The 14,334-nt window shown below is 35.7% G+C and overlaps 1 protein-coding gene and 1 non-coding gene across 2 annotated transcripts in view; one reads left to right on the top strand and one right to left on the bottom strand.

The window, feature by feature from the left end:
- Positions 1-14,334, top strand: part of LOC133847205 (ubiquitin-conjugating enzyme E2 N) — a 152,553-nt gene that overhangs the window by 101,458 nt on the left and 36,761 nt on the right. The gene's annotated exons all lie outside the window — the stretch shown is intronic.
- Trnas-aga (transfer RNA serine (anticodon AGA)) lies at positions 9,953-10,034 on the bottom strand. Its single transcript has one exon. It is a non-coding gene; the product is annotated as a tRNA-Ser (tRNA).

The raw sequence follows: 14,334 nt of genomic DNA on the forward strand, positions 1-14,334 counted from the left end.
CCTGCTCCCTTTGCCTCCTCGAGTGGCAACAACTTCTCGTTCTAGTCCGTGATTCACTCTTGAACAACTTTTTAACATAATGAAATCAAATAAAATGTAGGTAGAAGCTTTATGCAGCGAGCGTCGCTTGTGCCACATAATAACACACACACACACACACACACACACACACACACACACATAGATATATAAAATACATGTGTGTGTGTGTGTGAGCATAATAAAATATATTTCAGTTGTCTGCGGTTCCTGTTGCTCTCTCTCTCTATCTCTCTCGCTCTTCCGTCCAACTTTCTCATCTCTCATTCGAGTTTGCTGCTCAGCTTTTGCTTCTTCTTCATCAACTATTGTTGTTGTTGTTGTCGTTAGCCCAAAACACTTTCGATTTCAGCGGCACAAACTGCATACTTTCAATTACCAACAACAACAACAACTACAACTTATTCCATTCGGTTTTCTTTTGCTTTGACTTTTCTTAACACTTCAATTACTTTTCTTTCGCCGACAAACAAATTGTTAAGAAAAATCTTTAAATTACATTCAGAAAGTACAATATACCAAGAATACTAAAATATACCGAATGTTATATATAATTAACTGCTACAACAATAAAATATGCCACAAATACTAAAATATACCGAAATTAATATACATTTTACTGCTGTCAAATTAAAAAATATTAAATACTAAAATATACCGAATGTCATATATAATTAAATGCTGCCAAATTAAAAATATAGCAGGAATATTAAAATATACCGCATGTTATATATAAGTAACTGCTACCACAATAAAGTATACCACAAATACTAAAATATACCGAAGGCTATATATAAGTAACTGCTACCACAATAAAATATACCACAAATACTAAAATATACCGAAGGCTATATAGAATTAGATGTGATTCAAACATTGCAAGCCATCCAGATTAGGATTCATCATCCAAATATCTACAGATTATTATGAATTTGTTTATTTCCAAACATACTCGACTACAATAAAAAGTAATATACTCATTTTTCTTTTGAAATTTAATAAATATTTCAAAAAATAAATAAATATTTATAAAAAAGAGTAAAAATAATTATTTTGAACTGAAAAATTTATTAAACTTTTTTTTAGTTAATTTAAAACTACAAATTTGTAATTTAGTTCTTTTATTATTTTGATTTTTCAATTTTAATTTTTGTAAAATATTTTGCACAACTTTTAGTTAATTATTATTTTTGTTTCATTAGGAATTAGTTTGATATTTGAATATATTTTATAATATAAATTTGCATTTAAAGTACTAGAGTACTAAGAAGTAAAGACTTTAGCTCTATGATTTGAAAGCAATAAAAAATATGTCATATATATATATATAAATGAAATACACTTCCCTTTAACTTTCTAGTTTCTTATTTTTTTTTAGATTAAATATTAAATCTTCTTAATTAAACTTTCTATATATGAACATGTTTTAATCGAATTGACCGAAGGCACAAACTTGAAGCTGAATCGAAGGAAATCGATAATGCACAACGAAATGTATTGAGAGTGAGGACAATCAGCAGATACTTCAATGCACAACTGATTAGGCTCCCCCAATGAGGCAGATTGAATAAGTAAAAGTCCCTGACAGAGAGCTATTAAGTTGCCACAGCTAAAACGAGGCGAGTCGAATCGAGTCGAACATCATTTTCATTTCTCTGGCATCTGAATTCTTTATTCCTGACTCCAATTGAGCACAGCAAAAAAAATGAGAGAAATGGAAAAAGGTCCTGTGGCTCAATTGTTCTTAGTTTCTGGACAATGTTTTCGGTTCACAATTCACAATTTAAATAGATGTATTCGCATTCGCATTCGCATTTGAGGAATTCCTCAACGGGCTGCTCATTTTGCTCTAAACAGCCGCTGGCTAAAATGGAAATGGCAAAGTCAGCTCAGTTTAGTTCTTTTCGTTTCTGTTCTCAATGAGGAATTCAAAGTCCAACTTGGACATGGACTCGTCATCATTTTATGCGACAAAAACGACAATTGCAGTGCAAGCGACATAGCTTTGTTGTCCTGCCTCATGCCTCCTGCCTCATGCCTCTTGCCACCTGCCTCCGCTTGGCTTGTTTATTCCCTGCCAAGTTGCTTCGATGACATTTGTGTCTGTGTGTGTGTGTGTGTGTTATTTTGGGTCTGAACATTGCACTTTACGAGCACACAACGCCACATTCTTTACGAGCCTTGTAAAACCAACACACAAAAAATGCTAACAAGAAACTGCAAACAAACTTTGAAATTCCCTCAAAAATTCGGTTAAATCTTCACCTACTTTAAATTCAACTATTAAATAATTTGTGTTTAACATTTTGAATAACATTTCACGACAGCATTAAAGATTATAAACATCTTTGTTGTCAATAAATTTCAATTTATAATTTAGAGAGCAGCTTCGTCTTTGAAATCACAATTTAAACAAGTAAGAAAGTTACAGTCGAGTGTGCTCGACTGTGAAATACCCGCTACCCATTTTTAATAAAGGCAAAATATTGCGGTATTATTTTCAAAATATACCGAATATACTAAAAATATACCAAATGGTATATTTGGTATATCGATATAGTACCACATTCAAAATATACCATAGACGGCACAATATACCAGATTGTCAGAAAAAACAACTAAGACCCCTAGTAAGTGGGCGTTTCTGCACATACAAAAGTATTTCTTTAATAACTTCGACAATTTTTATCTGATCGCAACCAAATTTTCAGGAATCATAACTACTATAGCAAAAATTATAGAACTATCTCGTATAGTCTCTGAGATCCAGTGTTTTATACGGACAGACACACAGACGGACGTGGCTAGATAGTCTCGGCTATTGATGCTGATCAAGAATATATATACTTTATAGGGTCGGAGATGCCTCCTTCTACCTGTTACATACATATTCTGCCCTTCTACCCTTCTATGGGTAGCGGGTATAAAAAGCATTAAACGAAAGAAATTTCTTTACTATGATTTAAAATGTATTATTGTTTTTAAATGATTTACAGTAAATGACTGTTAAATCAATTAATGAGTAACTTCGACCTTGTAATCACAAATTAATACAGCATTGAATTATTATTATTATTATTATTTTATTGAAATATAGAATACAGAATTCCTTATTGGAATGATACGAGATATTTTAGTCACTCTAAATAATAAATATCTTCAATTCTTAAATTAAATATTGTTCTTTTATATGATTTACAACAAAACAAAACCGTTATATTAACTCGACAAAGAGTTCTTATTCTTAATATATGATAATGCATTTTCTTTACTTTATTTATTTATATTTAACTTATTCATTTATTTCATTTCATTAATTGTTTTATTTTTATTTTTGATTTATTTTCATTTTTATGTATTGTTCATAACTAATACTCTCATATAGCAGAAAGTTCTTGCGCAAAAGTTATTTAAAATTCAGTTCAACAAGTTTTAATCTTAGTTTAGTTAAACGATTTTCTTTAATTAACTTTTATGAGGTAGCTGAAAAATGATTAATTTATATTGCAATTTTATTGTTTGAAAAGTCATCTTCAATTAATTTGAATTTCTTTTTATTATTAGGTTTTGAAAATCTGAAATTTCGTTCGTTGACAATAATTTGAATATGAAAAAGTCTTGTTTGAAGATCAAAAAGCTCTCAAATTCAAGAATTTTATTCTTTTCCCTTAAGGATTTTCAATTTTGAAAGTGCGAAAGATGTTTCTCCAATTAGATTCTAATTTATGCTGTTGTTGCTGTTAGCTCAGTAAATTGCGATGCCACAAGTCATTTAAGATTTCTTCGATATTAAAATGAACAATCTTGAAATGAGATTTTTAGATTTTTCCATTCATGAAACAAGATTATAATCTTGAATTTCAGAGATTCAGAAATCTCAAGTTTCTGTATATTTTTGATATTTTGATTTAAGAATAAAACTTTTTAGTTTAACTTTGACATCATATAATCATTATTCCAAATTTCAGACATAATTTTAGCAAGTATTTTTCTATGTACACATATGTAGATAAATATTTATTAAGAAATCTGACTTTTTCTTCTTTTCTTTTTCTTTACAATTATTTAACTATATGAAATGTGTAATTCCAAATATATAAAAACTTGTTATATAATATATAAAATTACTTGTGCTCTACAAAAATAGATTTAAAATGTTTGTATAAATGTGTTTTTTTGTTTGCAATTTATGTTTCTTATGTGTTGTATTTAATGATTCGTTGCTTTAATTCCTCCTTTTGGATTTGAGGATAGGATTTTGGGTCTGATGTGAATCAGGTGTTGAGTGAAGTTGAGTTGGGTTGAGTTGTGGCTTGGGTTGTGGGCCTTTTTGGCCAATGCTTGCCAACACCTTGGCAAACAGTTAACATCGCTCTGCTCTCTGCAATTGCTGCGTTTAATGTCAGGGCAAAGAGAGAGGGAGAGAGTGAGAGTGAGAGTGAGAGAGGGGAAGGGAAGAAGAGGAGGAATAGATGGAGGCTTCATTTCGTGCGCTGTCGTCCATCAGTGAAATAAAAATGTCACTCCCATTGCAATCCATCACGTGACAAATGTGTCTCTCTGTCTCTGTCTGCAATGTGTGTGCAAGTGTGTGTGTGAGTGTGTGTGTGTGTGTGGGACATGTGTGTGTGTGTGTTGGGCGTAAATGTGCCGAAAAAAAAGAAGTAGGAAAATAGTAGAGGAAAAACACGCTGCCTCGTCCGGCCAGAATTCAGCAGTGAATAGAAGGTGGAGGAGAAAGTGGAGGAGGATGTCAGGCAAAAGAGAGAGAGGAGAGGACTCGCAGTAGCCAGGACTCAGGGCCAGGACTCAGCCAACGACGAATGACGTGACATGGCAAAACTTTTAGTTTGCCTGACAACACGCAACAAGCGAGGATGCGAGCGGAGGGAAATGGATTCGAGGCGAAGGCGAAGGCGAAGGCGTCTCTCTTTTCCTCTTGTACGGGGCGGAGGGGCGTGGCCCTGGCTGCTGCTCCTGCTGCTGCTGATGTCACATACGTTTCGCTCTCTTTCTGTGTGTGTGTGTGTGCAACGTTGCATTGTTTTTTCTTGTTTTTTGTATGCTGCTTTTTTTTCGGCGCTTCTCTGTTGTTTTTATGTGCCTTTAGACCCCGTCCACAGTTCGTCTTTGTTTTGCCGCTGCTGTGTTTTCTAGATTGCATCCAAAATTTATGTTGTCACTGCCGTTGTTGTTGTTGCTGTTGCTGTTGCTGTTGTTGTCCGCGTTTTCCTCCCAAAATGAAGGCGCGCCCAGCGCTCGAGTCGATTATTTATAAGCAGTGACAGCGTCGCGTCAACTTGATGATAAACTATGTTTGCCACGGCGCCCTAATTGAAAATAATGCAGCGCCCACACAAGTTGACACGCCCCCCTCACCCCCCTCCGCTTCTCCCCTTAAACATAGGCGCGTCCCACTGGACGTATACGCAATCTAGGCGGCAAGTTGGAGGATGAGGCAAGAAGCAGAAGCAGAAGCAAGTAGGCGAATTCTGCTCAGTGCTGCGCTGCCATAAAATAAAACAGAGAGAGAGAGAGAGAGAGAGAGAGAGAGAGAGAGAGGAAGCAAAAATGGCGCAGCCCGAAAAAATTGCAATCAAGTGCAAAATTGCCGACGTAAACGACGAAGGCGATGGAGATGGCAAAACTCAAACTCAAACTCAAACCCAAAGCTGAAGCTGAAGCAAGAAGATGAGGCGCAGGACCCCGAAAAAAGTGCAGGCTGCATGCTGCATGCTGCAGGCTTCTGGCTGCCAGGACACGTACTTGCAACGTGGACACCAACGTCGTTGCCTTCTCCTTTCTCCTTTCTCCATTCTCCTTTCTCCTTTCTCCATCGTCAGCAGCAGCGCCATCATCGTCATCACAGGCTTCTTGCTTGTTTCTACTCGCAATTTCGACTCCTACTTCTCTGCTTCCTTTTGCTTTTCCTCATCGACGTCGTCGTCGTCGTCGTTGTCGTAAAAACAAACTAAAAGCAGCTTCACTGCTTTGCGCCCACCCAAAACACAAAAAAAAAAAAAAAAAAAAACAGAGTCCAGGCAGTTCAAGGCGTTCCAACAGTTTCAGTTCTCAGCATCGAGCGGAGTTTCCAAATGAAAGACCAGGCTATGAATACCCTAGATTGAGGAACATTGTGGAAATGAAACATTATATTTAATGCAAATTTAGAGAATTTCCTTTTCTTATAGATTGACCTGAGAAACAATGTGGAAATGAAACATGAAACAATGCCAATTAAAAGAATCTCCTTTTAAAATTGGCTTGAGGAACATTGTGGAAATGAAACATTGTATTTAATGCAAATTTAGAGAATTTCCTATTCTTATAGATTGACCTGAGAAACAATGTGGAAATGAAACATGAAACAATGCGAATTAAAAGAATCTTCTTTTAAAATTGGCCTGTGGAACAATGTGGAAATGAAACATTATATTTAATGCAAATTTAGAGAATTTCCCTTTCTTTAAGATTAACCTGAGAAACAATCTAGAAATGAAACATTATTGTATATAAAAAATATTTAAGCAATCTCCTTTACTTTCAGATTAGCCTGAGGAACAATCTGGATATGAAACGTCACACTTAATGCAAATTTTAAGAATCTACTTTTTTTAGAGTTGCCTTAGGAACAATTTGTAGATGAAACATTATATTTAATGCAAATTTTAAGAATCTTCTTCTCTTTTAGATTGTCATGAGGAACAGTATGGAACTGAAACATTATATTTAATGCAAATTTGAGGAATTTTGTTTGTTAGATTGGCCCGATGAAATGAAACAGAAATAGTTAATGAAAATTTTAAGAAATCTCGTTGGAATGAAACATAATATTAAATTCAAATTTCAATTAAATATTAAATGGGAAAGAAACTCATTATACGATTATAACTATAATTTCACTATTAAATAGTGCTCCGGGATATGATGGAATGAAACATAGAAGGCTATGTCAATTTGTGGCCTGATGTGAGAAACAATCTGGAATTGAATCACAATGATAAATACAAAATTAAATGCAACAAACTTTAAGATGAAATCTGAAGAAAAGTATTTCAATTCTACTGCCCACATACAAATTATGCGTGGTACGCTGGAATGAAACAACTAAAATAAGTTAAGATTAAGGATTACAAAATAGATTTATATTTGAATATAAATAAAACTTCTTCTATGGAATAAAATATGATAAATTATTAAAATTTCAAAATTTAAGATGAAATCTGAACTAAAAGTCTACATACAATTTATGCGTGGTACGCTGGAATGAAACATAATAAATAAATGTGACTAAAATAAGTTAAAACTACGGATTACCAAATAGTTCTACATAAAGTATTTGAATATAAATACAACTTGCTGTCTCTGCTTTTTACTTTGCATTTGATAAGTATTTCTATTTCATGGTAGATTCCGTTTCGTTTCTCAGTGGAATGTCGGAATGAAACAGCAGCGAAAGAAAAACAAGTTGGCATGTCAATCAAGGCATTCAGAAGCGCATTAATGTTTTTATTTCATTTGCAGTCGTCGTGTAATTTTCTGCGTTCCATTTTTGAGTTCGCTTCGATTTGAAGTCATATCTGATGCGTTTCGTTGGATCGTCTGGGATGCTGCGAAGCTGCTGCGATGTTGGATTCCAGGCAATCGTTGATCCCCCAGCGAATATGCTTCAACGTTTTTTTAGCTTTCCCCATTTCATGAGAGTGGAACACAAAAAGCAGGCAGAAATTCCATTAATTTTTGTCCTTCTTATCGCTGCGTTGCTTTTGCTGCTTTTGCTGTTGCTATTGGGTTTGGGGTTTGGACTTGTGATTGCGATTGGGCGTTGAATTTTAGGGGGCGGGGGGAGAAAGGGGAGCAGCAGAAGAGGCAACATCAGTGGCTGCTGCGTGCCACAGTGTGGCAGCTTTGGCTTAGCAGCGTCACGTGCTGGGCGCAAACTTAACGCATTTCCGTCCGTGCAACATTGGGTGGCGCCACCACCTTCTGCTGCCTCCTGGCTCCTGGTTGTCCTGGCTGCGTGCACAAGGACCTTATTGATGCAGCGACGACTTTGGCAAGGCTGCAAAATTTATTGAAGCGTTAAGTTGCTGCCTTTGGAGACTTGGCTTAGTTTTTCCTCTTTTCCTCTTTTCCTCTTTTCCTCTGCTCTTTCTCTTTCCTTCTGCCATTTTCCATTCTTATTTTGCCAGCAGCTTTTTATTATAGTTCTTTTTTATTTTCGCCTGGCAAAAGTGGCTCTGCAGGTATGCCAGGCAAGTGACGTAATCTCGAGGATTGCCAGAGACGCAAAGGCACGAAGGACGAAGGACGAAGGATGCTGGATGACAAAGGACAAAGGACAAGGGTCAGCCAGGAGTCGTGCATCTCACTCAAAAGCATTTCACTGTTGCTCTTGCTGTTTCTGTTGCTGTTGCTATTGCTGTTGGTCAAAACACATACACGGAAAGTGCATTACGGCCATGTCCATCTGCTGCTTCTGTCTCTTCTTCTTCTGCTTCGGCTTCGGCTGCTGCGTTATTTTTAACGGCCAGGCCATTATTTAATTAGTTGCGTTAACAGCTAAAGCGCTCGGTGCCAATTCTGATTAAGACAATGTCAAAGGTCAGCGAGATGCACTTCTCTTGCTCTATCTCTCTCTCTCTCTCTCTCTCTCTCTCTCTCGCTGCTCACTTCACTCTGACCTTCAGCTTTCTAGGTTGTCTCACTCGAATCAACATCAAGTTATTTCCCAATATGATAACTAAATTGCGATCAATTCTATCAACAGATTTCGTTTTACTTAAACATTTTACTTTTGTTGTATTAATTATGAATTTATATAAATAATTTTAGGGGAAAGTGTGCCCGTATTTTGGTTAAAGTTGGTATTTATTAGGTGTTTTTTATATTAAATTTAATTCAACAGCAACTGAGAATTGGATAGATCATAAGAATATCTTATTACTGATCATTCTTTCCTGCAATCATATAATAATAATCATAACAACTCGTTGTTTTGTGGGGAAAAGTGTGCCCGTATTGTTATTAAAGTTGGTATTTATTAGGTGTTTTGGATAAAAACAAAACAGTTCGGTATTATTCTTAAAACATACCAAATAATATACCCCAGGTATATTAAAACATACTAAGGGTCGCATTTGGTATATTTATGAAATTCTACATTATAAAAAGGAGGTCAAAATATACCAGATTGTCAACCAAAGCAGCTATGATCCCATTGCCGTAGACGTATAGTAATTTGCCATACAAAAGTGTTTTTTTTTTTAATAACTTCAACAATTTGTATCCGATCACAACCAAATTCCTAGAAATAGTAAGCACTATAGTTATTATTATACGTACAAAACTTTAGCTTCAAAATTACGCCTGTCATTGGATTTTTGTCAATTTGCGGGGGCGAAAGTGGGCGTGGCAAGAATTTGAAACAAACTTGATCTGCGTGCAAACATAACAAATGCTGTCGAAACAAATAATATCTCTATCTATTATAGTCTTTGAGATCTAGGTGTTCATACGGACAGACGGACAGACGCTGATGACAAATATACATATATACATTGTGGTTCTGCTTGTTATATACAATTCCTCGCGGCACAAATTTATAATACTCTCTACCCTATAGGTAGTAGGTATAAATACTAAAATATACCAAAGGTTATACTTATTACATATAGGCTATAACTATTTGAAATAAACAAGAGATTACTAAAGAATACAAAAATATACCAAAGTTACTTCGATATACATACATATACATATACATTCTAAATAGTGTAAAAAATATTCATTATTATATTCATTATAAGCAAAGAATATTAACAGAAATGTAAAAAATGTACACATAATTTAAAAAAGCTTTATATAAATTGGCAAGCAAATTAAAAAAACCAAAAAAGTGAATTGAAATTCTCGCAGTCGGTAGGATTCGAACCTACGCTCCCAGAGGGAATCTGATTTCTAGTCAGACGCCTTAACCGCTCGGCCACGACTGCTGAGTTAACGGTAAACGAAAAATAGTTGAGTTATTGAATGAAGAATAAATGCGTTTTCTATTTACAGTTAAGCTGAGCAAATTGTTTGGCTTCTGTCTCAGCAGCAATCAGCAATCGGCAGATGATAAAATTATAAATATATTGTTTGGCAAAAAATAAAAATTGAGGAAAAGTTTGTCAGTGTCGCTATAAAGTAAATACCACGATAGTGATAAGGTTTGCGATTTACGGTAATCGACACACAATACATAGATAAAATTTGGAATATATTGTGAAAAGTTCGTTGTTCCCGCTGACTTTATTATGCTAGAACTTTGCCAAGTTGCAAGTTGCTGGTTGCTGGTTGCAAGTTGCAACCTCTTCACTTCACTTTACTCCACTTGAGTCGCTGTCAATTTCCACTCGATGCCGTTACACGTCGTGCGTGGTGCAATTTTCAGCAATGACACGCCAATATTTGCAATGTTTTGACGTCCCACATACCCTGTAAACAGTCTTCTAAAGTGGGTATATTCATAATCACTATTAATCGATGGCCAAAAACTGTCATCAGATTTATTTCAATCAGCAATCGTCAGACTTCAACTCTGTTCTTTAACAAATTTTAATGATATGTTGTTTAATAGGAAAAACATCATTCTATAGTTTTATAAATATATAAAAATTGCAATCTGAAACAACTTAGCTAAAGTAATTTTGGATTTTCCATTTCATTTAGTTTTCTCATTTTTATTTTATTTCTATATAACATAGTTAAGTAATAATATAGTTTTCAGAGGGCTTTTCCTTAAATATGATTAAAGTATATCAATAAAATATAAATATTGTTTAAATATTGTCCAACTTTATTATTTAATTTTGATTACATATGTTTCTTAATAGAGTCTATATTATGTATGTACATATTTTTAATCATTATTAAATAGTTTTAATGAGTTATTTTATCACCCAACAACTAATATGTATCTATTAATTCACAAAATTAATATAATATACAACCATATTGCAGAATAAATTTTTAAGCAAACAGCAAATATTTTATAATATTCTTATACAAATTAGATAAGATATTATATATGAGTAATTCCATAACGCAATAACATTCACTTATTTTTTAAATTGTTTCAGTTTATGTTATTTTCAATCACTTATAACATAAATGTAAAATATTTCATGATATAAAATAGACCTTCATCTTTATTATTTATTTTGTTATTTCTTATTTTCAATATTTAAATATTAACTTTATAATATTACGTATAACGAAATAGACCTTCACAATACTAATTTATAAGAATTAATTTGGAAATTGATAAATTTAACAAGTACAACGATTCAATGAATTATGGTAACTATTTTATATAAATAAATAATTAATAATTTAAATAAAAAGGTTTTTTTTTACTTATTTATTTTTTAGTCATATCAAATTGAAAAATCATATGATATAATCTAGATTAAAAAGAAGATTTGCAAATCTTATTTTAAGATTATTTCGATATTATAAAATAAAACTATCTAGAAATACAATTTTTAGGATTAAAAACTCTAAAATCGAGATATTTATGCAACTTTAAAATGAAAATCTTGATTCAAGAATGTTTTATTCTAGATTTAAAAGTAGATTCCAAATCTTGAAACAAAAAAAAGAATTTTGTTCTTGTTGGCTTAAAATGTTGAAGTTTGCTTTCTTTTAAGTTAGACGTTATTAGACAATTCAAATTAAATTTGTTTATTTATTTATATAATCTTATGTATGTAAACAACATTAAGCAATATTTTGTAGTTAACACTTCTACTGAGGGTATTTTTAAGTGCTGTCAACAAAAGCTATTTATTGTTTTTTTTTTTTTTTTTTGGCAATTTTATAGTGATTTCTCTTGGGCTGTTTTTGCTACCGGTTGTTGTTTTAGTTGTTGTTATTGTTGTTATTGTTGTCTGCTCATGTCTATTAAGTCAAATTAATTGTGCATTTATTTGTTTGCCATTTTTGAAGAGAAACAGCCATCAAATATAATTCGACAGGCAACATGAACACGGCGAATCGGTAAAATGGTAAAACAGTTAAACGCTAAAAGCTAAACGGTAAACAATGCCAAGTGGATGGAGAGGGGTGAGGAGGAGGGTGTATCATCGAAATACAGTGAAACAGGAAAACCACTCGAAAGTAAATACAATTTGTTGGCTCTATTAAAAATGAATTAAGCTCCGTTTAAATGGCAGCCATTTGTTGTAGTTGTTGTCGTTGTTGTTTGTTATTGTTGTTGTTGTTGTGCGCTTTGAGTGATGTGCGCCATTTTGTTTTTGGGGGCTGACGCTAGTTTTGCATTATCGATGAGCAGCGAAATTGATTCCAAGTGCAGTTACGTGCATGCAACCGGCATTTGCAAGAAGAAGAAGAAAAAGAAGATGTGCAATCAACATTATGAATGAGACAAGCAAAGCCTTTTAGTGTGTGTGTGTGTGTGTGTGTGTGTGTGTGTGTGTGTGTGTGCGTGTGCGAGCTTGGCAACATTTCGCAAAGAGCATCAACACAGAAGAGAGCGCAACACATGCACTTTTCGAGTGCAGTTTAAGAGAGCGTCGGCAAAGAGCGAGCCAACGAGAGAGAGAGAGAGAGAGTGAGAGAGAGCAATGCAGGTAAAGTTTCACTCAACCACTGACGCTGACGTCGCAGTCGCCGTCGCCGTCAACGTCACACTGCACAAGAGAGCGTGCCGAAGTAAAGAGAGCTAGAGTCCAAGAGTGTGAGAGCGCAAGTGAGTGAGTGAGTGAGTGCGAGAGCGTAAAGTTGTTGTTGTTGTTGTTACTTACACTCTTTACACTCTAGACTGCAGTCGGCGTCGCTTTGAGTCAGCTTCGAGTGCAAATTTTGTTGGCGTCACACGACGCGTTTGACCAACGCAGCCGGCGTTTGCTGCTGCTGTCGTTGTAGTTCGGTGGGTGGGAGGGGAGGGGAGGGGAGGGGAGGGGAGGGGAGTTAGCGCACGTGGCGTCGACGCCAATTGTAACCCTACGCACCACACACAATCCGCCGCCCTCCCCCTGGCCACGCCTACGCTGCTGCGACACCCACGCAAAAGAGGCGCTATTTAGGATTGGTTCGCCGCCAACTGGACAGCGACGTCGACGTCGGCGGCGACGTCGTAGTTTTGCGAACTGCAGCTGACGTCGTTTTTGGGCACTTTTCGTGTGTGTCCAGCGCGTAAAAAGCCGCTGCCGCCGTCGCCGTCGCCGTTGACGTCGACGTCGACGTCTTTGTGCTATGATTTTTTTTTGCTTTCTTGCTTGCGTTGTGCTTCAGCATTTTTTGGGGATTATTGATGCTAGGCGTGCGCTAGTGGAGCGGGGGAGAGAGAGAGAGAGAGGGATGGGGAGAGCGAGAGGGAGTAGTTTAGGCAGCTGCAATGTGTGTGTGCGAGTGTGTGTGTGTGTGTGTGTTAGGGTTGGCTAACTTTTTGTTTTGCCTAACTGTGCGTGTGTGTGTGTGTGTGAGTGTGTAAGTGAATAGTGGAGTGTGGAGTGTGAGGGAGAGGAAGAGGGGGAGAGAGAATCGGCAAATGAAAAATAGTAAAGTGCAAGAATATTGATGAAGCACATTCGAGAGCGAGAACCTACCCTCCATGCATGTGTGTGTGTGTGTGTGTGTGTGTGTGTGTGAAATGCGCCTGCTCATCAGTTTCAGTAAACACATGGCAGCCCCTTGCCCCTCCCCCTTCGTTCACCCTTCCCCATACATAACTACATAAATGAGGCTTTAAACTTATTAACGCCGCAGTCGACGTCGCAGTCGACGTCGCAGTCGACGTCGCAGTCACCACTGTTGGTTGTTAAAAAGTTTGCACAAAAAAAAACTAATCGCTGCCCTCTGTCTCTGTCTGTGTGTGTGTCTTTGTGTGTGTGTGTGTGTGGCGCAAACATCGAGTTCACTTAATACTCAACAATTTGTGGAGTTCGCTGCGGCGAACACACGGCGTATGCGTAATGCAAAGTTATGCAACAACAAAAATATGTTTGAACCCTCAGCTCATTTGTTTGGCAAAACTTTTTGGCAATTGTCAGCGATGCAAGCTGCACACACACACCAACACACACACACACACACACACACTATCTTCTAGTTGGTTACTCAGATTAAGCAACTAATCTGTAGACATCAATCAGTCAATCTAGCATCAATCAACAGTCAATAAAAACTATGTAAACATTGATTTCATTTCATTTATATTGCACTTAAATAAGATAAACTTAAATTATAGTGTAAATATTCTGTAGGACATGCAAATTAAAAATTAATTTT

This window comes from Drosophila sulfurigaster, chromosome X, assembly GCF_023558435.1.
Source record: "Drosophila sulfurigaster albostrigata strain 15112-1811.04 chromosome X, ASM2355843v2, whole genome shotgun sequence".
Classification (NCBI taxonomy): domain Eukaryota; kingdom Metazoa; phylum Arthropoda; class Insecta; order Diptera; family Drosophilidae; genus Drosophila; species Drosophila sulfurigaster.